Here is a 27,951-nt window from a genome sequence, read left to right on the forward strand (position 1 = left end):
CTGGAGGAAACAAACAAACAAAATGCACAAAAGTTAATGACTTCAAACAAGCCGAGATGGTCAGCACATCTGATGGACTTGTGCACCACCGTTCAGAGGTTTTGACGCTGGGTCAAAAGTGTAAAAATTTCCCACTCGTGAGGCTACGGGATTCCCGCTTGTAACGTCCCATGGAAGGTAAATGAGTTGTCTGGGTGGCTTCTTACGGTAAATCCTTGGCTCATTTCTAAAGGGAACACCTTCGTGGCCCTGGATGCTGCCCCATATGTTTGATAAAGGGGGAGTCTTGATACCGTTCTGTGTATTTCGGTGGACCCTGGGTTGTTCTTCTAAAATACACTGGAGACATTCTCCTGTTTTCGGCAAGTTTCTAGCATTTCCTAAAAGTGAAGGTCTTTCCTTAGACCCTCTGGTCTTCTTTTCCTGACACTACTTACCCTACTGTAAGTATTCATTGCTAGATTCAGGCAACTTCACAAACCTAGGGACTCCATGTAACTAGCTCGCTCATTTTATACAGGCTAGAACTATTCCTCTCTCATAGGAAATTAAAGCGAGGCCTCCAAAGCAGCACACACAGGCATCTGTTATTTTTTTCCCACCAAATCATTGAAACAAAGTAATTCTTGTCATCTGGTTTTAAAGGAGACAAAAACAGAGCAAAACCCCAAACCCACGGCAACAAAAACCAGCAGTAGCATCGCACCTTCAGGCAGTGGCATCACAAACGCACATAAAGACCACTTGTATCTTTCAGTCAATTCTAATTTCATTACTGTTTAGGCTTGCATCCGGCCAACGGGACCCCAAGCAAATACTATTAACTCGCCAGTCGTAACCAAGTATTAAGTAGTGAAAGGCTGTCAGAGAAGATGGTAGGCAGCCCCCCACCATAAAACAGTAACAGCAAAAACAGTGTTGGCCTCCTGGTCTCGAAAGGAGGCAGAGCAACTTAACCGGGGTTTGAAGAACCCGCTAGTGTGCCAGTGTTTCAACGAAGGCTGCCCAACCCTGTTTCCTGTTGAAAGCATCCAAATTACGCGTCTCTGGATGGAGTCACGGTGACTCCGGAAGGAACGACCCAACCACTATTGCAGAAATAACTGCTAGTCCAAGAACCCCACCTGCCCCCAGAGCCACGAGCTAATGACACGGAAAAGCTCCTGCACGTGCTTCTTAAAAAGCAAACCTTTTTCTAACTTCCTTTGTGAAATTAAGAGGGTACTCCTTGCCAACAACATGATTGGTTAAAAATTAAAACTAAAAATGCAGAAAAAGCTGAAAGTAAAAAATAACCACTGGCAAAAATTCACAGTGACAGTCAAAAAGAGCGACGTATTGTAAAACATTTTAGCTGTAGTGAGAGTGCCTAAATGCAATTATTGGAAGTCAGATAGAGTAACGGCATTCAGGAAGTTCGTATCATAATCAACTGCGTCTTTATCCACTGATTCAAGAAATGTTTACTGAATAATGGAAATTTGCTAAGGGTAGGCCTTAAGTGTTGTCACTGGAAAAAAGATATATATTAGGTGATTGACAGGTTAATCAGTTAGATGGGGGTCTTTTCACAATGTGTATGTGTAGCAAATCACCACCATGCACACCTTAACAGTTTTATCAATCATACCTCAATAAAGCTGAAAAAAGTAAAAAGTAAAGAAATAAATATCTATAGAGCATCTATCATGCACAAAGCACAATGCTAGTAGCTACTGTAGGATATAAGGATAAATCAGATCCAAATCCTACTCTTAAGCAATTTAAGGTTACGTATGAATAAAAACATGAATAGATTTCCTCTCCCACTCATTTATTCATTCAAATTATTGAACATCTAACACATGTGAAGCATTATGGTATTTGCCTTTGTCCCTTGTAACTAAGACCTTATCACTGCCCATAGGAGACTCCCAGCCTAGAGATGACCATTTATGTATGTAAACAGTTGTAATATAAATACAAAGTGATGCACGCCCTAGGGGAGCTGGAGGAATCAGGAATGGCTCAATGAAAAATCTGGGTTATAGAGAGGATATTTAGGCATGGAAAATCAGGGGACAGTTTATTTTCAGTGTGAGCAAAGGAAAGAGTGTGTGCAATTACAGAGTTATTTCTCAACCTGCAGCAACTGGCTAGAGGACTTTTTTCCGAATACTACAGTAACTTAAAAATGCCCACTCTGATTAGTCGGCAATCAAAAAGAATGAAATCTTGCCATTTGCAACTACGTGGATGGAACCAGAGGGTATTATGCTAAGCGAAATTAGTCAGAGAAAGACAAATATCATATGACTTCACTCATATGAGGAATTTAAAATACAAAACAGATGAACACAAAGGAAGGGAAGCAAAAATAATATAAAAACAGGGAGCAGGACAAAACAAGAGACTCTTAAATATAGAGAACAGAGGCTTGCTGGAGGGGTTGTGGGGGGAGGAAGGGCTAAATGGGTAAGAGGCATTAAGGAATCTACTCCTGAAATCATTGTTGCACCAGATGCTAACTACCTTGGATGCAAACGAAAAAATTAATTAGGGGCACCTGGGTGGCTCAGTCGGTTTGAATGTCTGACTTCAGCTCAGGTCATGATCTCGCGGTCAGTGAGTTCGAGCTCCACGTCAGGCTCTGTGCTGACAGCTCAGAGCCTGGAGCCCGCTTCGGATTCTGTGTCTCTCCCTCTCTCTGCCCCTCCCATGCTAATGTTCTATCTCTCTCTGTCTCTCAATAATAAGTAAATGTTAAAAAATATTTTTTAATTAATTAACTACTTAAAAAAAATCCCCACCCTGGGGTGCCTGGGTCTGTTAAATGTCCGACTTCGACTCAGGTCCTGATCTCCCAGTTGGTGGGTTTGAGCCCCATGTCAGGGTCTGCACTGACAGTGTGGAGCCTGCTTGGGATTCTATCTCCCTTTCTCTCTGCCCCTCCTCCACTGGCGCTCTCTAAATTTTTTTTTTTTTTCAATGTTTATTTATTTTTAGGACAGAGAGAGACAGAGCATGAACGGGCGAGGGGCAGAGAGAGAGGGAGACACAGAATCAGAAACAGGCTCCAGGCTCTGAGCCATCAGCCCAGAGCCCGACGCGGGGCTCGAACTCACGGACCGCGAGATCGTGACCTGGCTGAAGTCGGACGCTTAACCGACTACGCCACCCAGGCGCCCCTCTCTAAATTTTTTTTAAAAAGCCCACTCTAAGAGTTTTATAGTTTTAGCTGTTATGTTTAGGTCTCAGATATAGATGCCTTTGAAAGAAACAAAATGCACACAGAACCTGCAAGCACCCTCCCACTGGCCCAGCTGGGGAGCACAGTCCTGCAGGGAGAGGAGAGGGGAGCGTGAGCACAGCCACGTGCAAACCACAGACTGTGGACAGCCTGGAGCGCCAGACCAAGGATGTGGGACTTTGTAGCGGGCAGTGGGAAAACACCAGAGGGTTATGAGTCTGAGAGCGATTCATTAGGTAGTCATATTCAGGACAGACTGGAAAGACCTGCTGGGAAGCTATTATAACATTAGACAAGAGGTAATGAGTAGCTGAAGGAAACAGTGGCAATTAGGATGAAGAGATGAGAAGTGCCGAGTGGTTCTAGAGAAGCCGGTGGGGAGCTGGCCGCGTATGGCAACGCAGGGCTGTGGTGGGAGAAGTCACAAGTGAAGTCTGAGAGGAGGGTGGCATCCTTAAGAGAAACAGGGATCCCGAGAGAATGACCGTGAGTTCTGTTTGGGCCCTATTCCACTTGAGTGCGGGGAAGATATACGAAATAAATTATTCAGGAAGATATGACAGAGTCAAAAATAAATAAATAAGTAAAGCTGAGGCGTGCCTGGGTGGGTGGCTCAGTCAGTTGAGCAGCCAACTCTTGATTTTGGCTCAGGTCCTGATCCCAGGATTGTGGGATCGAGCCCTGTGGTGGGCTCCGTGTGGAACGTGGAGCCTGCTTAAGATTCTCTCTGCCCTTCTCCTCCTTTTGCGTGCTCTAAAATAAAAAAATAATAATCATAATCATAATCAAATCTTTTTTTAAAGGCTGAAAATGTGGGGCTGATATTGCAGACAAGGGTCAGGCTTAGACCTCAGAGACCCAGCTGATGGCCACAGAGAAGAACTGTCATCCAGAGACAACAAAACAGAACAGAACAGAGAGATACCCTTGGGGAACACATAGCTAAGTCTGATCAAAAGGAAGAATTGGGACAGAAGTAGAAGGAAACCCATCAACATATCCCAGCACGTATTGCCGGCAAAAAAGACGTCTGAGCAGCACAAGGTTATGGAGAGGGAACCTTAGGCGTTGGCGACCGCAAAGGCATTAGTACTTTTAAGAGCATTTTCAGGGCAGTATCAGGGGCATACTGGACTCTGCAGGGTGCTAGTGTGTGAGTGCTGGAGTCCCTTATGAGATGGTGTGAAGTGAGGGGGCAAGCTAGTAGCTTGGAGGGAGAGGAATCAAGAGATACTTTGCTTTGAGAACAGAGAGCACAGGAGGCAGGAGGACTCCAAGCTGGGCGGTCTGTGCTGTGCTGTCCAACACAGGGAGCACCAGCCACAGGTGCAGGTGAAGGTAGTGTGTGGTGTCACAAAGGGGCACGTCCACGGGCTGCTGCAGTGGGGGGTGAGGGATGCAAATCCCCACTATGTTAGCAGTTAGGATAGAATCTGCTGATCTCATACACAAGGTATTGAATTTGTTTTTTCTTTGCGTGCACACGTGAGCAGGGGAGGGGCAGAGAGGGAGGGAGAGAACCCCAAGCAGGCTCCACGCTGTCAGCGCAGGACGGGATGAGGGGCTCGAACTTACGAACCGTGAGATCATGACCTGAGCCGAAACCAAGAGCCAGATGCTTAACAGACAGGGCCACCCAGGCGTCCCGTGAATTTATTTTTTTTCTTAAAGAACAAAAATAAGACACAGGATTTGCTGGTGAACCTTGGCAAATGCTCTTATCTCTTCTTACTGTTAAAGCCCATGGACAGAGCTAAGGTCACAGTATTACAGACCACAGGGAGATGTGAATGTGTGCGCATGCAAAGGACTGACGGCTTTGAGCTATGGTGACAGAAATGACAACATCGGGGAGGGGTATGAGGAAAAGCACAGACTCCTGCAATTTGTGAATTTGGAGACAGCTTTGTTTAACCGTGGCCTTTAGGACAACTACCTTCAATATACACGGAGCTGGAACAAAAAGGTTTTCCTGACACCAAAATGAAAACAGTGACCACCAATTTATTAACCTTCCTTCTTGCCAAATTATTTACCTTACTTCCATATAAAAACGTGGGAAGCAGCTGAGCAGAGGAGGAAGAACAGGGGCTTTTGGCCTCAAGGAATCCTGGGTCAAATCCTTGCCCTATCACTATCAGCTGTGACACGAGAGCAGGTCATTTAACCTCTGGAAGCCTGCTTCCTCACTGGCTAATGAGTTAAGACGGAGGTGTAGCTGAAGATCCAGTGAGTTGAAAGAGCTCGAGTACTGTGCTGTAGTGAAGGGTGCTGGTGCTCTCTCTCTGCCCCCGACCCCAGACGCCTTCCAGTGCTGTGCGCCGTCTGCCCAGAGAGCGCTTCCTGGCTCTCAGAGAGCTGCCATTTTGAACAGCTTGGGAGGAGGCATGCCAGTGTTCGCCTTGGTAGTGCCCCAAGACCTGCCACACCATCATTTTTCAACAAAACCAACATGCAATTTTATTCGTGAATTTATGTTCCAAGTAATATTCACCTAATTGGTGTTGAGCTCCCTTAAAATTAGATTATACCACTGGATTTCCAACACTATCCAAGGAAGGCTAGGCGCTACAATATAGGCTGAGCACAAGAACAGAATGGGGAAACAGCTCCAATTTACATGCCCAGCCACTCAAGCCATTTTGAAGGCCGCATCTCTGATTTATACATGGATTTGCTCTATGGCAGGCCAGCCTGTACTGCATTCCAGTGTATTTTCTGCAGCATAATTAGTAATAATGATGATTAGTTAGGTAAAGAGAAGAAAATTTATGAGGCTACGGACCGAAGCTAATGGTGAATCATCCCATTTCCCTTTCTTCAGAAACTGGAAAGGTGTGAGTCGACTACGGAAGAAAGGGAATGGAAACGAGGCCCACGTAAGCTGGAAAATAAATTCAGAGTTCCTGGCCAAATGCATCACACACAAAGCACACACTGGCGGAAGCTTTAGAAACTGGAGTTTGATGTTTATTTCCTTAAAGGAGCAAGATACACACTCAAATAAGACACTCATTACACTTAAAAGGAAAGTGCACTTTAGTGGAATGCGTTCAAACAGGTGTATATGGAAATATCCTGGAAGAATTTTTTTTTAACTTTTCCTTTTTTTAAATATTTTTAAATGTTTTTATTTTATTTTTGAGAGAGAGAGAGAGAGAGAGAAAGCAGGAGTGGGGGAAGGACACAGAGAGAGGGAGACACAGAATCTGAAGCAGGCTCCAGGCTCTGAGCTGTCAGCACAGAGCCTGACGTGGGGCTCGAACCCACAAGCCGTGAGATCATGACCTGAGCCGAAGTTGGACGCTCAACCGACAGAGCCACCCAGGTGCCCCAACTAGAACAATTTTTAAATGTCACTACCATTTATTTTGAAAGACTCTAAAGATCAAAAATCAGATCACAAAAAGAGGAATAGCAGCTAAAGGTGAGCATTCTCGAGAAAATTGTGACATAAGATAGAACTTATTTTCAAACATATTTTCATAAAACAGTACTTAGTTTCATAAATGATGTCAGCAGTACAATATACAGATCAAAGGCCTTGAATAGTCATTGAATGCAATACTAGCTCATGCCCTGGTTTAAAATACTTTTAAAAATGAATTGAGATTTGTGTAAATAGAGGGAGGTGCAATTTGGGGTGGGGGTGGGGATGCCCAAAACTAAAGGGTTGTGTATGTTGCTGTCATTTGGGGGCAATGGATAGCTGATGCTTTACAACACTGATCCATCCATTTTCACAAAATAAAATTTCCTCATTTTTAAAAACAACTGTATAATTTTAAGCACCTTTATAAAAGGTGTGGGTATGATAAAGTGCTACCATGAATTTAGTGGGTGGTAAAACAGCAAAGGTCTCCAATACTGAATTTTTATAGTCCCAGTTGCTGTTAGAAGTTCAGGTATATAAGGATAAATAAGCCGATGAAGTAAGTAACGCAGATAGTTTTATTCTGCTTGCACTCTTAAGACTCTTCATTCATTCTGATTTAGATTTGTGGCTGTGACATGGGACGCCTGGGGGGTTCAGTCAGTTAAGCATCCGACTTCGGCTTAGGTCATGATCTTGGACTTTGTGAGTTCCAGCTCTGCATCGGGCTCTGTGCTGATGGCTCAGAGCCTGGAGCCTGCTTCGGATTCTAGGTCTCCCTCTCTCTCTGCCCCTCCCCCACTCGCATTCTGTCTCTCTCTCTCTCTCAAAAAGATAAATAAACATTAAAAAAAATGTTCAGGTTTGTGGCCGTGACATTAATTGGGAAGCCTCCCTCAGAACTGTGGCATGAACTGACAGTGATTACATCTGGCTGACCTTGAGCTGTCCCATCTGATGAACTCCATGAGGACCTTAAATTCAATGGTTATGCTGAACAAAAGTCAAAGTCAAAGATTAAACTAGACACTGTCCTGCCTCGCTTACTCTTTTGAAAGAGCATGTCTTTCTGATGCAGATAATTCACTTCATTCTTTGAGAAAGTGTAAGGATTGGAAACGGGATTAAATAAAATAAATACAGTTCCATTTAATTTGGTATTTCAGCTGGCAAGACCACTTAGTTACATTGGCTCTTCACAAACACTCTCATCAGGGGCAAGAATGGGAATAGCCTGGCGGTGACAGATGTGTCACTGACTTTTCGTCCTCTGACAGCCGAGAGCAATCCTTTCAGGACACAGTTGCCCAATACATGCAGACTCCCACTGGTGTAACTATCTCTGATTTAATGGAGAAGGCAGGGGATTTTGGGACTCTGACAAATTTTAGATGAGAACTCCATCAACCCAAACTCGAATATCTGCATTGCTTCCTCCTCTGACCATCCTTGGTCTGCTGTATTTAACAATGTAAGGAATCTAGAAAATGAACACTGTCACTTATGAGTCTTGGGTGACCAGAAAGATGCATCAGGGAATGGTCTGGAGCCAGACTGGTCTGGGTGGCAGAGGCAGGCAGGGTGGGCCAGAGGTACCATGGCTAGGCAGGCAGAGGGCAGCAGGTTAGCCAGAATGCCGGGGTCAGCCCCTGGGACTGCTGCAGTCCAAATGGACCAGGCCATGGGACAGATGCCAGTTCTGTCCTCTGAAAATGCACACAACCAAGCAGCTGAGATGGAACCACAGTCTGCAGAGATGTTGTTCACCCTGGCACATCTCATTTACGCAGAAGTTAGAAGAAAGATGAACGAATCTGACCCATCCATCATCTGGCAATGCGTATTTAAAATCAAAGTGTATTGGAATCAAAACATCTTAGGAATTAAAGCCAAATTTCAGAATGGCCATGAGTGATAATAACCATTGGTTTTTGTTTCTTCCCATAGCTATCAAACACTCATTGATTGCTCTTAGGGGTCAGGAGGTGAGGATTTTAGCTCTAATTCTACCCTAATCAGATGGGTTGCCTTAAGCAAGTCAGCTCTCCACGAGCTGCAGTGTTTTCACCTAAGAGGGTACTAGACTAGATGATCACCCAAAGTACCTTCTAGCAAACCTAGTTCTACCACCTGAACACACTCACACTGCTGGGTTTCCGATGGCCTGACAGAGTTATCAGGCTGTTTATTCTGTGCTTATAATACCTGACAGATAATTTGTACATATCATGTTAATGATCTCGTAAGAATGCACATCTAAGTGAGAGAGCGGCCATCTCAATAAATGGGAGGCAACTTACGTTAGAAATTTCTTCTTTTGTGCCTCTGCTTTAACGAATGAGTCTAACTAGAGCTAACACGCTAACAGAAACAACCACAACTTCAATTTGTAGCAACAATCCAAAGAATAACCATCTTATGTCTCATCAATAACCTTCTTAGGTAAGTAAGATACCGCTATTACCCCAACTTGCTATCGGGTGAAGGTGGGCCCCAGCTTTCCCTTGAAAAGAATTCTGCACAGCTGTCCCCCTCACATAGAGGCTAACACTGGCATAAATCAGACACACTGCCTCACCTTTGCTTGTTCTGATCACCAAGTAACGGTCAAGGAAAAGTTGCAGACACTCATAAACACAGAGAAGAGATATAAAGACCTGTCATGGGATTCCCCAGGCTCCCTGGAGAGAAGGGATAATAAAAGATGCCATCAGACAGACAGGCAGGCAGAACAAAGGGAAAATGATCAATTACCCCAACTCCTAGAATTCTGAGTACAGCTGAAGGAACTGACAAGTCAGGCATACAAGTAAAGCCAAAGAAATGAAAAACAAACAAAAATCTGAAGCCTTCTCAATGGCTGGTCATCTACTAAGGCAAAACATTTCAGCAAGTATTTATTGGGAACCCAGCGTGTACCAAGCATTACCCAAGGCACTGGGACACTATGGCAAACTAGAACCTTTGCCCTCAAGGAGCCTGGATGTGCACCTGAAGGAAGAGCTACGGAGAGAGATCCACAGGGGAGGTGGGGAGGGCAGACAGAGCACTGAAAGGAGCTGCTTATCAAGTGATCGTAGTGTTCAACGGATCATGCACAGGGCTTAGACAGAACTACGAAACAAAGAACTATCACTACCTGTTAGTGATAGTGTTAGATAGATGGTGATAGATAGATAGATAGATAGATAGATAGATAGATAGATAGATAGCGATAGTGTTAGATATTGTTAGAGCCAGAGAGGCTGCTGGAACTGAAGGAGGCTACCAGCTGGCCCTCTGTTCTTTCTACTCCAACGACACTGGAGAACAGAAGAGTCAGAGGGAAGGACACCAACATTTTCTTTTAGGATTAAGCATCACATCTGATTCATGTGGGCATCACCCCAGACAGCAGTGTGGGCTCTGAGCCTCCAAGCCTCAAGAGAAGCAGGGATTTGAGGTGGCACCTCAAGGCAGTTTAGAGACAGCCCATTAGGTCATAGCTGGGGAGGAGGGTCTGAGCGCTTAGAGTTGTGCATTAAGGACCGTGAGGCTCTAAGTAGGCAAGCTCCTTGGAGAGCCAAGGCTCCTCTCTGCTGTGGGTCCCCACGGCCCCTGCTCTTCTCATGCGGGGTACAGGGGACCCCTGAAGGCCCCAGACAGACTTCCTATGTATATATTTCCATCTCCAAAATGTGAGTCACACATGTGCATTGCATGCTTTTTCTCTTGCCCAACCACCAATGCCAGCACAAACTGAAGCCTTCAGGCAATTTGTTTTTCAAAGTGTTCCCAATACATTTTATCTATATCAGGGATCCACAACCTTCTTCTATAAGGAGGTAGATAGGTGGGGCGCCTGGGTGGCTCAGTCGGTTAAGCGTTTACTTCGGCTCAGGTCATGATCTCACAGTTCGTGGGTTCAAGCCCCGCCTTAGGCTCTGCACTGACAGCTCGGAGCCTGGAGCCTGCTTCGGATTCTGTGTCTCCCTGTCTCTCTGCCCCTCCGCTTGCTCACGCTCTGTCTCTGTCTCTCAAAAAATGAATAAACATTAAAAAAAAAAAAGAGGTAGATAGGTATCTTAGGCTTTTAGGCTTTGTGGGTCATACAGGCTCATTCACAAATCCTGAACTCTGCAGTCAAGGTTGTGGAAGCAGTCATAGACAACAGACAAGGAACAGTGCCTTTATAAAAACAGGCTGAAGCTGGATTTGGCCAACAGGCCATGGTTTGCTGACCCCAGATCTCCATCATTTCTCCTCAGCCCTGCCCTTCATCCCCTAAACTCAGTATATTACTCCACAGACACCCATCCTCACGTCAGCTTCCTGCTCTACATTCGTTGTCTCACCTCGTTCCTGTCAAGCTACAGAAGGCAAAATATTTTCATAGTTATTCAGGGGAGACAATAAGAAAACATCAGCTTTATAGAAGCAATGCCTTTTCAAATGACTGTTCGCAAAAACAGGAAGGAAGAGAGGTGAGCAAAGAATACAGACAATTTCCATCAGCCACCCGTCCCAACAAGTACCAAGACCACTCATGAGAGCATAAAGGTAGGGTTCCAGACTTCCTTCACACTTAGAAATACAGATCTAGTACTTCAACAAAATGGGCAAGAACTCTAGAATTCATCGTGACCGCTCCAGATTAAAGATGACCCCTAACTGGATGGAACTCCAGAGACATGATGGTAATGCCACTTGACGGTCTAACTGTGGACACAATCCTCTGTTCGTCTCCACAGGCACGGCAGGCCAAGAAATAGCTGGACAAATTGATTTTTTATTTTTATTTTTTATAAAAATTTTTTATGTTTATTTACTTGTGAGAGACAGAGTGTGAGCGGGGGAGGGGCAGAGAGAGAGGGAGACACAGAATCCTAAGCAGGCTCCAGGCTCCGAGCTGTCAGCAGCACAGAGCCCGATGCAGGGTCTGAACCCACGAACGGTGAGATCAGGACCTGAGCCAAAGTTGGATATTCAACCGACTGAGCCACCCAGGCGCCCCTGGACAAATTTAGATCCGGCTGGGTGAATCTCAGCTTTACGCTGTAGCATCTTATGGTCGTTCACCTTTATCAAGAAGGAACATTGGGTAAATTTCCCAGACACACAAAGAATTCCTTCCAGGTGCCACGGAACATGTATGATGATGATAGCTCCACTCATCTGAGGTGCCCTAAGGCTAGAAAGGGTGCAGGACAGGAAAGTCTTGGCTCAACCAAAAAAAAAAAAATCTAACTATTGGGACTCATCTACTTTTACATATTTAAAAAATATATATTTCTTAAATTTCTACAGATTACCCAGAAAGCATTCTATATTAAACATTTGGAAGGAACAGCACATGAAAAACCTGGTGGGTTTTATGGCTATCTCTTTAAATAAATCTATTCAGAAGCCATTCATAAGATTATTCTCTTTGAGCAGAGTGCCTTTATGGCTGCAGTCTCTCTACCCTGCCGTCAATTTCGATGATTCATGGCATAAGTTAAGTCTCAAACCGAAGTTGCTAAGGATTCCTAAAGGCATCGGCACTAAACGAAACCCAGGAAGCAGCATGGGGGGGGCACGGGGGGAGTCAGCTGTCAGCCTACGTGCTACACTTCTGCTTTTCCTGACATTCAGCTGCAGCAATTCAATGAGACTTGATTTTCCACTTAAGCAAGGTAGGAAGAAAAAAGTACACCCCTCCCCCAAACTGGATATTGAATGGTAGTGCAACCAAATGCCACCGATCATTAACCCATCCTTCCCAACCAAACAAGAAATCCAAAAGATTTCTCCTTTGCTTTCTTAGATTTATTTCTACGTCAACACTGAAGTAATATTTGACAACAAAATGCACGTATTTTAAGCGTGCAGTTCAAGGAGTTTTGACAACTGTACATAGCTGCGTGACCACTATGCCAATCAAGCTCTTTCCGTCACCCCAGACGGTCCCTTTGTGCCTCAGTCCATCCCCCCCTGCCCCATCCCTGCTCCATCTTTGACTCTGTTTCCAAATTTAAAAGCTGATCTGTAGGTGTAGGTTTAGGGGGAGTGGTAATATTCTGAGTGTACTTTCAGATGACCCAGGACCGTGCTTTGGGGAAGAAGGTGTTGAATCAGCTTCCTATTCCCCAGAGACAACCATAGAGTAACAAACAGTACTCTGAAGGCACGCACTGAGTACAAGGCAGTACAAGGCACTCTTCTGGGTTTGGGGGACCCAAAGAGAAAAAGATGGGTCCCTTCCTGCAACGATGACCATGCGAATAACCGCAGCGCAGTGTGGTCTGGGCTTACGGTAGGGGAACGGATGGCAAGGGAAGAAGCAGCACCTGTGTCTGTCTGGGACCGCCCGGGAAGCTTTTCCAGGAAAAGGTGGCATTTAACTTCAAGGATGAGGACACAGCATACGCGACAGCACCGAGTCCTAGACGAGGCAGTACCAGCAGTTAGGAGCAGTGATCAGAACCTGCGGCCTCCAGCGGTACCCAAATTATGTCTGTAAAAGGTGATAATGACAGCGCCTACCTCAGAGGTTGTTCAGATTAACGGATGTAAAACACTTAGAACAGCGCCTGACACCCTGGTGGCCCCTCCTGGCATGACGACTATCTGATGAGGATGACAAGAGGAGGCCTAAACAGAACCCGAAAGACGGGGAGGCGGTGTGGTCTGAGCAGTATGTTGACCGATCGGTCACTTAAGCACAGCCCTTCCCTCCATGCTCCGAGCCCAACAGAAAAGCAGACAAAGAAACAGGTGGGACTGAAAATACAGCCTTGGCTACACTCAAGCAAGACTGGAGGAAGCGGGCTGGGCCCCAAAGCCAAAACGGCACTTCCTGTTTCTTTGCATTCTGGTCCCGGAACACAGCAGCTGTCCCTGCAGGCTGGGAAGGGCCAGGTCGCTAGGTGGCAGTAGGAACAGAGACCAAAACATGCCCCCAAAGAGGGCAAATAAGTCAGTGAGAGAGAGAGGGGAAGAGGAAGGGAATGGGGAAGGAAAGAAAGCAAACCACAGCGGGGGCTCTTCCCCTCCTCCTTCCAAATCCTCAGCAAGGGGTGCCGAGAAAGGCCCAGTGGCAGGCAGGAGCGGCACATCTTATTCTATGGAATTCGATTCCATTCCAAGGAATGGAAACATGGCTGCTCCCCTTCCTGTTACTCAGAGTTTGCATTTTATCCCGTGAGTGACAGGGCTGGTGAAGACTTCGCTGCGGAGGAATATCACAATCATAACTGCATTGCCTTTTTTTCCTTTTAACCATTTTAAAGTATATAACTCAGTGGCCTTCAGTGCAGTCATAATGGTGGGTAACCATCATCACTGTTTCCAGAACTTTCCCATCATCCCAAACAGAAACTCTTGTAGGGGCCAAGGGTAGGTCACCCCAAGATGGGCCACTTTGACATGAAGATTATTACGAGTTAAAAGCAATCCAGGGGCGCCTGAGTGGCTCGGTCAGTTGACTCAAGAGTCGTCTGACTCTTGGTTTCAGCTCAGGTCATGATCCCACTGGTTCACGGGATCGAGTCCCACGTCGGGCTCCATGCTGACAGAGGGAAGTCTGCTTGGGATTCTCTCTCTCCATCTCTCTCTCTGCCCCTCCCCTGCTCACTTTCTCTCTCTCTCTCTCAAAATAAATAAGTACACTTAAAAACAAAACCAAACAATCCAAACCCAACAGATTCAGGAAATGCTCTTCACCTCCCTGTCAATTGCCTGCTTGTACCAAGAAGAGAGCTGTTAACAGAGTTCTCTTTACCTAAGAAACTTATCTCCTTATCAGAGCAACCTTTGTGTTGCAAACATCTCCTCTACCTTCCCACTAATGGTCTTTCTTATAGGTCTAATAGGAATTTCTTCCTCCCTGACACTCTGTACTCTAGAACAGTGACTCCCCACTTCCCCTCCCCCACAGCCCCTGGTAACCTCTGTGCTGCTTTTGTTTCTCAATGAATTTGCCTATTCGAGGTGCTTCATATAAGTGGAATCATATCGCTGTCCATTTGTGTCTGGCCTATGTCACTAGGCATGTTTTCAAGGTTCACCCATGTTGTGGCACGTTCTCAGAGTTTCATTCCTTTTAATGGCTGAGTAATATTCCGTCGTGCATTAGTTGGTACAGCTCCTTGGGCAGCAGTTTGGGGAATGAATTGGGAGGGGCTCAAGTGAAGGGGGTGGTCATGGCTGGAGGGCAGTCAGGGGGGATGGAGGGAAGGGGGAAGAGCAACTGAAGAGGACTTGAGGCTGCTTAGAATTAGAGAGGAGAGGGAGTGTCAGGCAGCCCTCCCGCTCAACTGTAGACCCCAACAGTTAAAACCAGAAATAGACAAGACAGCTGAACTCATGCTCTAGCTGAAATCCACTGTGTTCATTTCTTACCGCATTTTCTTGAGGCACCGACCATGCTGTCTCACAATGACTGTAACATTCTAATCGCCAGGCCAGAAAAGCCCAGATAGCAAGGTAATGTCTAGAAGACCACACCCCACATGCCTCCTTCCCTGCCTATGATCACGTGCTGAATACATACCAACCCCCACCTGTGATCATAGCTCCCTGCCTGCTCTCTTGCACATATCTTCCTGAACTTCTCCTATAAAGTCCCAATGGACATCTTGCCGGCATAGAGGTCAATTGTTATGGCTTGAGCCTGCTGCCTCCCCAGGCTGATAGCACCTGAAATACATTTCTCCCTTTCTCTTTTCCAAACTCATCTCGTGAGTTATTGGCTTCTCTCGCAACAAGTTTATCCAAATTTGCTTGGCAACAGTGTTGGCCAACCCAGCCAGGAGCTACACTTTTGATCCGTCTGGCCCCCTTGAGTTCCCCAGGATGAGCGGCTGACCACAGCAGCACCAGGGCTCATGCATACGTTTCCGAGTTAGTGACTATGATAAGACCATTTGGTAACACAAAGTGGGGGAGGGAAAGATCCCCAGGTTTCTGGTTCAGCCTACTGGATAGAGGTCAGACTTCTGAGGAGGGCTGCTTCTTGAAATGTGGCACAGGGTCTGAGGGTTACAAAAATGGCCAATACATTGTGAATTTTGAAAATTTTTAACTGCTCAAGTCATGACTTCTATGTGAAATTTAGACAACCACTGGGAAACCAGCATTACTGCATAATTTTATTTATATGAAGTTATATTTCACAAGTCAATTATTAGACAATGAAGAAATGGGTATTTTCATTAGTGGGTCTTCTAGAAAAAACAGGGGAGAAGAGACTGAACCACAAATGTCTAACTTCACAAAGATTAAAACTTAGCAGTATTCAAATTCTTCTCTCTGAAAAGGCACAGTAAAATACTTGTATGAGGTTCTATGGTGCCGGGCTAGAGTGGTTTATTAGGTCACCACATTGTCCAATAACAACTGTCACCAGGCTCCAAGCCATTTTTTGCCTTGTAAATTCCTTTCTCTCTAAACCCTGGCTTGATTACCAACTCCGTGCAAGGAAATGCTCAGATTCACCATCTCTCTCTTGCTTATTCAGTTTTGAGTTCCCCCCTCCTCTTCAAACAGACACATCTTTACAGATTACTAAAGCTTGCCAAGCCCAGTAGACGGTATACAGCGGGCACTCGTTTATGAAATAACACCCAGAGAAAAGAGCACACCTGCCCCTCACTCTCTTATTACCTCGATAAGAAGACTATTCAACTTCCCCAGGGAGCTGGGCGGCTCAGTTGGTTAAGCATCTGACTCTTGATTTCGGCTCAGGTCATGATCAAACGGTTCGTGGGTTTGAGCCCCGAATGGGGCTTTGCACTGACAGTGCGGAACCTGCTTGGGATTCTGTCCCCCTCTCTCTCTGCCCCTCCCCTGCTTGTACTCTTTTTCTCTCTCTTTCAAAATAAATAAATAAATAAACTTAAAAAAAAAAAAAAAAAAAAAAAGGATATTCAAGCAGCCCCAAACTAAAATGTGAGGTTATGGATTATCCAAATTTTTACATCCAAGACCACACACAAAGTATTTAAGCTTCAAGGGGGAAAAAAAAAATCAAGCAATCATGCTTACCCTGCTCTCACCAAGTACCCTTGAAGCAAAAAGACACTGTAAAAATGCAATTTCTAAGTTTGTTAGAAGGCGGTGATTCATGTTATCAAAAAACTTTACATGTAAATGACTTCTATAAAAAAATATTTTCTTGTTAAATGTTAAAGCTTAAAGATCAAATAGGAAATTTAGTTCCAAAACATTTTCTTAATTATGTAACCTTTTCAGAATGTGAATACATATTCTAAATATAGTATGTACTTGTAAGGATATATATGTGTCATGATCTATAAGAATATTTATGTATAGGCCACATAAAAATCTGATTCATTTTTTTTGAAACTCAAAGACGCAATTCCTAATTCTTAAACTAGTTTTATTACAGAGTTATTGTAATTATTACAATAATTAAAATCAAATTATTGAATAATTATTACAATAATAAAATCAAATATATTCAATTTTAGGGGAAGTAAAATATTGTCACATTTTTAAACTATTGACAGTCACTTAAACATCTGAATTCACCAGTAATGATCAGCACAATAATTTTTAACTAATGCAAAAGGATACTTTTTGGTTGGGATAAAATCATTCTGTAGTAAAGTCTTCACTGTTACTCACAACATGGATATTTAATTTTTGTTTTAAGTATACATGTATATACAAATTACCTATAAAATTACTTAAAGCATAAAAATATTGGGGCGCCTGGGTGGCGCAGTCGGTTAAGCGTCCGACTTCAGCCAGGTCACGATCTCGCGGTCCGTGAGTTCGAGCCCCGCGTCAGGCTCTGGGCTGATGGCTCGGAGCCTGGAGCCTGTTTCCGATTCTGTGTCTCCCTCTCTCTCTGCCCCTCGCCCGTTCATGCTCTGTCTCTCTCTGTCCCAAAAATAAATAAACGTTGAAAAAAAAAAATTAAAAAAAAAAAAATATCAATTGATCGATCCTTACAGTACACAATATTTGTCCTAAGCTAGTAGTTCAGTTACAGTAATCAATGTCTTATTTAGGGAAAAGTGCTATCCTAGTTCACTAAGACAGAAATATTTCCCAAGTAGCCATGTACTACCCTATTAAATTAAGCCTGTTTAACCTACCAATTAACTTCCTGAGTTTCAGTTTTCATATCCCTTGTGGAAAAAAATTCTCATACTTACCTTTCTCAGAATAGTCACAAAATAGATCTAAAAGCAATTTTGATTTTTTTTTCTATTAGCCAAAGTCTACTTTTGAATTTAAAACACAGCGAGATAGCAATAATAGGAGTAAAAACAACAAATACAAATTTCAATGAAAATAGATGTCTCACAAACCATTAGCTGATGTAGGTCATGGGAATCAGATTATATCGGTTTATTGAGACCGCCAGTCTATTTCAGAAAATAATTCTCTAATGCTCTCAAATTACTGAGTAACTTAAAATAAAACAAGGTTGAATCTAACCTACATTGAAAGGGGCAAGAGGTAGCAAAGCCTCAAAGAAATTCCAATCCAAGGTGATGCACAGCACACCCTTCCCACCCCCCTCCCCCCTCCTACTACCTCTCCCACTGCCCCTCTACCCCCACCCTGGCAGCTGCAATCCAGTCCCAGTGCCCACAGGAACTCCCGTCCTTCACTTTAACTGTCGCAATCCCTGTGTCTTCCCGTCAATGGAATATCAATGAAACCACAGAACCACAGACTCACACACAAATACATGTTCCTGAGGAAGTGATTCTAGAGCTAACATCACTGAACTCGAGGCCCAGGCTGTTAGTCTCATCTGTTTGTTTTCCTTCAGCTGATGGGAAACATTCTAGGGCTCTCAAGGCCAAAGGGACTATGCATTTTTTAAATGCCTTCTATCCCTGAAGCTGGATTACAATAAGCAGATAAAGAGCCAGAAACGTCATGACAACAATTTGCAGAGATTTTTCTTTCTGCCCATCAATCCAGAATGGGGCAATCAATACATCATCCAGGCCACCCTTCCCAATAGAACCTGATTGCCATTTGCATTGAAAAAAAATTCATCCACAAGATGAAATATCATATACACTGGGAATACCAAGTCCTTTTATTATGGGTGCGGTTAGTAAAACACTAATGCAAAACTGCTTTATTCCACAAATCAGCAAGTCGTCATTCGTGCAATCAGCCATCCAGGGAATTACTGAGCACCTACCACCACCAGGCACTGGAGCAACTGATGTGGCCCTTGATTGCTTAACCAAGTCCTTGTCACGCTCTGGCTTGAAATCCACCCTCCAGCCACTCTGAGCCACTTGCACTTCTGTAAAAGCAACGTGCCTCTCTTGCCTCCAAGGCCCCGTACACACATCATTCTCTTAGCTTGGAATGCCATCCCCTTCTCTGGCCTGGAAAAATCCAGCCCAGACGTCCACCACTCATTCCAAGATAGCATCTCTTACCCCTCTAGCTGGGTTAGGCGCCACTCCTACGTTCTCATATTCTGTTTACTTGTGTCTCCCCCGTTGGAAAGAATTCCTTCAGGGCAGGAACCTACTTACATCCTGTGTTTGACCAGCTGAGGGGTTCAAAGGACTCCTGTTTACCTGCATCTCCCCAAAGCAGAATGAATACCTGAGGACAGGGATCTGGCCTGTCCTGTATCCTTTCCTTAGTACAAAGGCAATGACTGCCATCCAGTAAGAGCTCAATAAATGCTTACGGACTAAATGAAAACTAACTGAAATCAGGCCACTTTTGAAAAATTAAGGACATACGGTCACCAGTATTTGTAGGGAATTCAGGAATCATGAACATGGTTAAGATTCATGCATTAACAGTATGCTTTCATTTACTTCTTCCTAGAATGGTAAGCTAAAGGAAGGGATTACTGTGTTGGTTAACAAACTTAGATGTTAAACTAGTACTTCTATAAAATCATTTCCCATGCCTCATAATGTCCACTGACCACTGAATAAATCAGTGCTTGGGAGTGTGGTACCAATGCAAAAACTCCAGGACTGATTGTGACGTCAACTAAGGTTTGAGAGCCACTGATCATTCCTCTAACTAAAAAGGACTCTAACAATCCATCCCACACCAGGCACACTCACACACTGCTCTTGGGAGAACACATCAGCAGGAGGGGCGGGTGTCGTTATCTGACAAAGCTCTGTGTGATTTACATTTACCTGTTGACCTAGTAATTCCTAGGTAATTACATTTACCTGTTGACCTAGCTTAGTGAGCTAAGTGCTCACTCTGAAAATACACCTCCATTACTACAAAATAAAACATTCACAAGGTAATTCATTTCACCATTATTTGTAACAGCCTTATGCTGGGGGGGCGGGGCGGGGGAGAAATTTAAATTCCCATTCACAGAAGCTAATTGGTTTCTATCCACTCAGTTGGAGTAGCATGGTATGTGGTCATACAGAAGAATGTGGAAGATGCTATGAATGACTTTGGAATGACAACCTGGTTATACTATGTGGAAGGAAAAAAACAAAGCAAGGTGAAAGAAAGAAGGCGAATAAGAAGATATATTTGCTTATTTTTATGGAAATAAACAGAGAACAAACCAATTAATGTAAATGGCCACATATAAGGGGGTGGGTGGGAATGGAGAGGAAGGGCTTGGGGGTGAGGCCTCTCTCAGTATCTCTTGTACAGCCATGACTTTTGAGTCATGTAGACATTTTACATCTTCAAAAAAATTAATTAAATCAAAAAAGGATGAAAATCAAACCCTAAAATTAAATAGATTAAATTATATATATAATTTAAAATATATAAAAATATATAATATATAATTAATTAAATATATTAAAAAATATATAAAATTAAACAACCGAGCTGAACTCAGATAGACAACATAACCATCATAACAGAGCCAACATAACCGAAGGGGGAAAATGTAGAAAGAGAAGAAGAAAGAGAGGAAGGGGGAGGGTGTTCTCTCTAATTATGAATCCTGGCTTATATATGAAAAATGACAAATTAATTTTTACAACCACCATTTTGCTACCCCCAATGTAGTGACTGACTTGGGCAATGATCATCCATAAATGCTAAAAATCACTGGGTTGAAAAGTTGCTGGAAGACAGCATAGCATATTTACTTGCCTCAAAGATCAGCTCACAGATTGCTTATTAAATGGTGAAGAGAAAAGTCATCTCTACACTGGAGGGATCTGGCACGTATCACCTTAACCAAAGATCTAACTTAGCACCTCCCAATAATGGCACAGACCGATGTCATGTGCCTTCTACAGCGGTGCATGGAAGAACACAATATTGCTTGTGAGGTACCATGCCAAAATGTTCATCTTGAATTTAATCACAAGGAACAAGACGCGTAGGACTTTTATGAGCTCCTCAACACTGGCAACATTGTGGAAAGGAAAACAAAAGCAAGGAGACTGTTCTAGATTATAAGAGACTAAGAAGATGCACGAACCATGTTGGGATCCACAACTTGGTGGCGGGGACGGGAGGGGGAGTGACTCTACAGTGATAAAGGACATATTCTAATGTGGACTTTACATTAGATGATATTATTGAACTGACGGTGAATTTCTTGGGTGTCATGCGGTGATTTTGTAGGAGAATGTCCTTGTTCTCAGGAGATGTATTCTGGGAGTGAAGTGTCATGATGCCTGCAAATGTGTAAAATTCATCTCCATTCCACCTGTTCAGTTAGTCCTTCTATTTCTAAGATTATAGGTGAGAGAAAGCTAAATACAGCTAAAGCCAGCCTCGTACGCGTCTCAAAAAGCTGCCAGTCATACTTCATAAACTTGGGAGGATCTACAAAAATAAAACCTCCTATTATGGGCTGAATTGTGTCCCTCCCATAATTCACACGTTGAAGTACTAACCCCACTTCTCACCTCAGAATGTGACCACGTTTAGAGATGGGGCCTTTAAAGAGGTGATTGAGTTAAATAAAATGAGGTCACGAGGGTGGCCCTAATTCAATATGACTACGTCCTTGTCAAGAGGGGAAATGAGGGCACAGACAGGTATTTCGAAGACCACGTGAAGACTCACGGAGAAGGTGGCCATCTATAAGCCAAGGACACAGGCCTCAGAAGAAATCAACCCTGCTGATACCTAGATCTGAGACTTCTAGTCTCCAGAACTGCGAGAATATACATTTCTGTTGTCAATGCCACCCAGCCCGTGCTACGTTGTAATGGCAGCCTAAGCAAATGAATACACTGGCTTTGTGCTGTTCTTTTCTTTCTTTTTGTTTAAGATTTTATTTGTAAGTAATCTCTACACCTAACGTGGGACTCGAACCCACAACTCCAAGATCAAGAGTTGCACGCACGACCAACTGAGCCAGCCAGGTGCCCCTTGTGCTTATCTTAATTTTCTATTTTACCAGGCCAAGTGTCTAGCAGGGCTCCTGGCGCCCAAATGCATTCTTTCCTTTAGACTCCACTAGAGTGGTACTCAGGGTCCTTAGACCTCGTCCCCGTTAATCACACAGGCTCCGTCTCCCACCCCCACACCTTCCCCTAGGCTCCAGGACACCCTCCACCTCCTGGTTCTTTGCCTCTGTGCCTTTCTTTGAAGAAACATCACACTGTTCCTCCAGACTCGAAAGTTTCCCTCTACAATCCCTATAAAGTTGGAGGAGGGGAGCCTGGGTGGCTCTGTCAGTTAAGCCTCCGACTTTGGCTCAGGTCATGATTTCATGGTTTGTGGGTTTGAGCCCCACATCAGAGCCTGCAGCCTGCTTTGGGTTCTATGTCTCCCCTCTCTCTCTGTCCTTCCCCTACTCATGCTCTGTCTCTCTCTCAAAAATAAATAAACATTAAAAAAAAAAAAGAGTTGGAGGCTCCCTCCTCCCAAGTTCCTCAGCCCTGTACAGCCTCTATGAATCCCCTTCCCATGCTGCATTGTAAGTGCTTGTTCATTCAGTTCCCCCCTCCCCATCTGGTTCCTCTAGAGCAGGAAATGGGTGTTCTTTGTCTTTATAAACCACAGCTTTTAAGCACATGCCAGGCATTCATAACTTTGGTGAATTAAATTAATATGAAATACGAACAATCCTATTTGTTCAATTTGGGGCTCTTTTTTTTATGTTTATTTATGTATTTTGAGAGAGAGAGAGGGAGAGAGAGAATCCCAAGCAGGCTCCGTGCTGTTAGCGCAGAGCCCGACATGGGCTCCAACTCATGAATTGTAAGATCATGACCTGAGCCGAGATCAAGAGTCAGAGGCTTAACCAACTGAGCCACCCTGGCGCCCCGATTTGGGGCTCTTCTAAACTCTTCATGTTCAAGAGATGAGAAATCCAATTACAAGAAGGACTCCAAAGTTCAGCCCTATAACCAAAGGTGCAGGAGTAATACTTATGCTCACATTTCAGCCTGTACTTGAAGCCAGCCTGATTTTCATTAGTATTAGCAGAAATGAATCTCAGAGAACCAAGATCCAATGAAATGTACCTCAGTGTGAACTTAACCCAACCTCGCTTTCTAGAACTAACTGCTGTGATCCTTCTTTAGTCCCTGGCAAACCATCTCTCCTGCCACCCCTCCCACCCAGCTTGGCCCCAAGGCATCTACAAACAGTCACAGAGCATCCTCAGACAGTGCTAACAATGACTGCAAAGAGACAGAAGAGCCGCCATTGACTAGGCAGGCACTTGGAGGCTCCAGCAAAGAACTAGCACATAAGCTGATGCATGTCTGCTGTTCAAAGTCCCATTCAAGGTCCTTGCTTTCCCCTCCCCACCCAGATCTATCAGAGTCTTCCCCATCCTCTTCTCAGGACTCACCTCCTTGCCACCCACTTAATCCCTCCTGGAGGACTTTCACCTTTTTGTACGTTGAGCTTCTTTATCCTAAACTGACTACTCCCCATCTGTTCCTCTGTCCTTCTTGTCCCTACTGGTACCTGCTTCTCCGCTAATGACAACACGACAACATGGGCTGCCAATCTGTTCTCAACCTTCCTCACCCGTCAACAATCCGAGCTGAGCTTTTGCCATCAGCTTCCACAACTTCAATACAATGATTACTCATAGGACCCCACCTCCTTGCAAAAAACCAAATAACTTCCCCCTTCCCTGTAACATTTGATGGTAAGTTGCAGACCTAAGTCCCTTACTCTCATATGCTCAAAGTATTTCCTACGTTAACAGCAGTACAACTATTAAATTCAGAAAATCTCACCAAATGTCCTGATAATACAAAGGGAGAGAATCCAGGGTCACAGGTTGTATTTACAGGTCACAATTCTTCATTCCTCAGTGTTCTCTTGACTTTGTATAACCTTCACAGTTTGAAAATTACCAAGAGTTACTTTGTAAAATATCCCTCAATTGAGTGTGCCTGACGTTTTCTCATGAACAAATTCAGTTTATACATTTTATTTGGTGGGCAGAAGAGAGAAGAATTACAGAAGTAATTCTAGTAGGTGGTTATGTTACATTAATTTGATCACTTGTGTCTCCCAAGTTTCTCCACTGCAAAGGCAATCTTTAATCCCTCCCCTCTTTTGTATTTTTTAAAAATTTTTTTTTAATGTTTATTTATTTTTGAGACAGAGAGAGACAGAGCATGAACGGGGGAGGGTCAGAGAGAGGGAGACACAGAATCTGAAACAGGCTCCAGGCTCTGAGCTGTCAGCACAGAGCCTGATGCGGGGCTCAAACTCACGGACCGTGAGATCATGACCTGAGCCGAAGTTGGCCGCTTAATCGACTGAGCCACCCAGGCGCCCCACCCCTCTTTTGTATTTAAGGAGCGTTTTGTAGAGAGATATGTTGAAGCTTTATAAAGCTTATTCCTTATCAAACTTTCATCCACTCACCTTAGCATGCTTTAAAATTTCTTGCCTGAATTAACTATAACACGATGGTTGCCAGATGGTGATTTTTAATTCTACCCTTTCTTCTACATTTGTTAGTTGACATTCTAATCGAATGTCCTCTTTTCCATATTTATTTTATTCATACTAGTATGGGTTCATTGATTTTATATTATTCAATGAGTTAGGACTCATTATTGCCATATTTATCTTCATGCTGTAAATTTATGTGGCTCCTGGGGGCTCCTTTCAGGCTGGTTCCTATGTCCCCATCGCTCTTTGAGCACTTCCTTACTTTGTGACATAAAAAGATGCTTTAGGCTCATCTTATACTTTTCCTGTCCCAGGCCCAGAATCGGCCACTCCTCCCAAGAGCTCATTCCTCTCAGTTGCAGAATGGCATTTAGAAACCAAGATCTAAGTGGGACGCCCGGCTGGCTTAGTCATAGAGTATGCAACTCTTGATCTCGGAGTTGTGAGTTTCAGCCCCATGCTGGGTGTAGAGAGTACTTAAAAATTTTTGGTTTTAATCCTTAAAAGAAAGAAACCAAGATCTTATTAACCATAGGGGTGCTCACAGTCATCAGCTATCACTGCTCCCAGGCCCTGTCAGTGGATACTGCTAGGAGCTGAGCTCCACTGGAGATGTCCAAAGTCTTGCCTCCATGTAGTGGACAACACCAGTTAAATCGCCTAGGATCCTGCAACTTGGACTGGTGTGTCCTTTCTTTGTAGCCCACATTCCAAGAAGCTATGCCTACAAAGCAGAGGTCCTGTCCTGTCTCCCACGGCTCCCTCTCCTCTTCCAAAGCCTCATGCTCTGGCCTGGGAGTTTCTAGTTCTATCTGACTGTGTCATCCTTGGTCTTTCTCCTTGTCACACTAATCTGTGTGTTCGCTTCTAACTTCTTGGCTTCCCAGGTGGACTTTCAGAGTCCATGGGTCCCAGGCAGCCCAAAAGCTGTGAACAATCCATCCCAGCTCCCAGAACCCAGGACCCCAGGAACCTGTTTGTCCCAGAGAAGAAGTCTCCCACTGAAAAACAGCACCAAAAAAATATTTATGGTCCTCCTGGTAACAGTCCATCTTTCTCTATATTAATTTCTAATGGATTAAAAACAAAAAGTTTAAAGTGGTGTAGTAAAGTGATATGTACCTTTTTAGGCTTGTGGGGGTGATATTTTGGTTCCAAAGTCAGGGCTCCTCAGCTAGGCTTGCATTTCTGAGCTTCTTCACTTTCTCTTACCTCTGACACCACAGTTTTTTTTTTTTTTTAATGTTTATTTATTTTGAGAGAGAGAGAGAGAGAGGGCAGGGGAGGGGCACAGAGAGAAGGAGACAGAATCCCAAGCAGGTTCTGCATTGTCAGTGCGGAGCCCAACACGGGGCTTGAACCCATGAACCCGTGAGATCATGACCTGCGCTGAAATCAAGAGTCAGACACTTAACTGACTGAGCCACCCCAGCGTCCCACCACAGTTTTTGCTAAAAGCACCATTGTTATTCCTTCCTCTGCTGATCTGCTCAGCTTCCATCCCAAGAAACGTGTCCATATATGTACCCTGAAGATGATATATAAATCTTCTGGTTCCTACTACCTACTACAGGTGCCTAACCTGGGGTGAGAAAGGCTCACATAGTACATGAAACAGCCGTTCATGGGAAAGGTGATCAGAAGTCAGTCCCAGCCCATTATACAGTCGATCTTCTGCTTCTTGGAAATTCCTACAGGGTTCCACACATGATGGATGTTTAATAACGTTGTCAAGCTAACTAGCAGTCATTTCTAGTGGATACCCATAAAAAGTCACCACCAAGGCCTATGATTTTGGACCTCAGAGTTTTCATTTTTCCAAATGGGAGAGGCACGTAATAAATATCTCCAGAACCACAATGTGATATGACACTAGCTATTAAGGCTCAAGGAACCAATATCCATGAAACAGTCCCTTGTCCATTAATAATAGTTAGGAAATGTCATATCTCACTGCTGTATACTGGGCTGCAAATCTTACATTCTTGATTTAAGAACAGATAAATAAATAAGCATAAGTTGGTCTGACTTCTCTTGGTGTACAGTAGTGAGATCTTTGTAACCATCATTTCAAACACGAATCCAAGAGTTCTGAGTCAAGGTCTCCCTCTTCAAGACTAATGATTCTTCACTTTTAGGGCTACAAACCATTCTGAGAAAGTGACAACGGGTGCAGATTCTTCTGTGTCTGAGAGGGTAGAGGTGCAGAATAATATGCATGTGCCCCAGCAGAAGTGTGCCCATAACCTCAGGGAGTTCGATCACTGAAGCTCCAGGTAAGGAACCCCTGCCCCCGGCCAGCGCTTCCCAAACGTCAATGTGCCAACGAATCGCCAATGCTGCTTTGAGTGGCAAACTTCTAGAACAGAGGTCAACGAACTTTTCCTCTACAGGGACAGATAGTAAATATTTTAGGCTTCGCGGGCCACACCGTAACTGCCATAACTACTCAACCCTGCCACTGTAGGAGAAAGCAGCCACACACTAATTCCCAAACGAATGGATGCCCTGGGTTCCAACAAAACTTTGATTTGTGGAAACAGGGGGCAGGCTGGATTTGACCCGAGGAATGTGCTAGAAGGCATTACTTTGAAACCCAGCACAAGGACTGTACCAGCAAATTACAAAACTGAACTCAGCTCTGATGTTTTTAAGACTCACATTTCTTTTTACTGCAAATCTACCACATTCGGTTTGTTATCAACGTAACCAACAATTCCCATCACTACACTTTTTCCTACTGGACAATTTGTTAGGAAGAAGCCATTGTTCCATTTTGCAGCCAACACAGCAAGGGTCAGAATAACTCCACATTATAAACATTTCCTGAAAGACCCTTTGTGGCCTGCTTTTCTAACTCACAGAGCAGTTCTATTAATTGACAGCTGACCGCACGCCAGACATAAAAGCAGAACACATTCTCCCGTGTTCCGAGCTGCCCGTTTCTCTTCTGAATCCTGCTGTCATTTTAACAAGCCTGGCAGCTGTCAGACTCAGGCCAACAGTCACAAGGGCTTTGTCTCCACAGAGACTTGTTTTCACAAAAATTAGAACCCACACAAGCCTCTTGCCCGGCCTATCCCGTCCTTCATGGCGAAAGAGCAAATGCTTGACTACCGAGCGCCTTCCTGGGTGAGATGCCCGGGTCGCTTCCTGTTTCCTGACTGTTTCAGGCAAGCCCCTTCAACCGCAACCACCTGACTCCACAGAATGGAAGTGGTTTCGACGGGTTTTCCTCCCAAGTGTACTGCATTCTGGAGTTCACACCTGGCCAGCCAGCTGCCGACCTGCTCTGTCGGAGGGATTTTAGCATGACCTATGTTGGGTGTATATCAGCGATACCTCAACAACCACTTTTTTTTTTTTTTTGAAAGAGAGAGAGAGTGAAAGCATGAATGGGGGAGAGGCAGAGAGAGGGAGAAAGAGAATTCCAGGCAGGTTCTGCACACCAGCACAGAGCCCAACACGGGGCTCAATCCCACAAACCATGAGATCATGACCTGGGCCCAAATCAAGAGTTGGACGTTCAATCGACTGAGCCACCCAG

At 44.3% G+C, this 27,951-nt stretch overlaps 1 protein-coding gene across 8 annotated transcripts in view; it reads right to left on the bottom strand.

Moving 5' to 3' along the window:
- RNF152 (ring finger protein 152) overlaps positions 1 to 27,951 on the bottom strand; it is a 78,966-nt gene that overhangs the window by 7,774 nt on the left and 43,241 nt on the right. The gene's annotated exons all lie outside the window — the stretch shown is intronic.

Source organism: Puma concolor, chromosome D3, assembly GCF_028749965.1.
Source record: "Puma concolor isolate L17-30 chromosome D3, mPumCon1.1.hap2, whole genome shotgun sequence".
Classification (NCBI taxonomy): domain Eukaryota; kingdom Metazoa; phylum Chordata; class Mammalia; order Carnivora; family Felidae; genus Puma; species Puma concolor.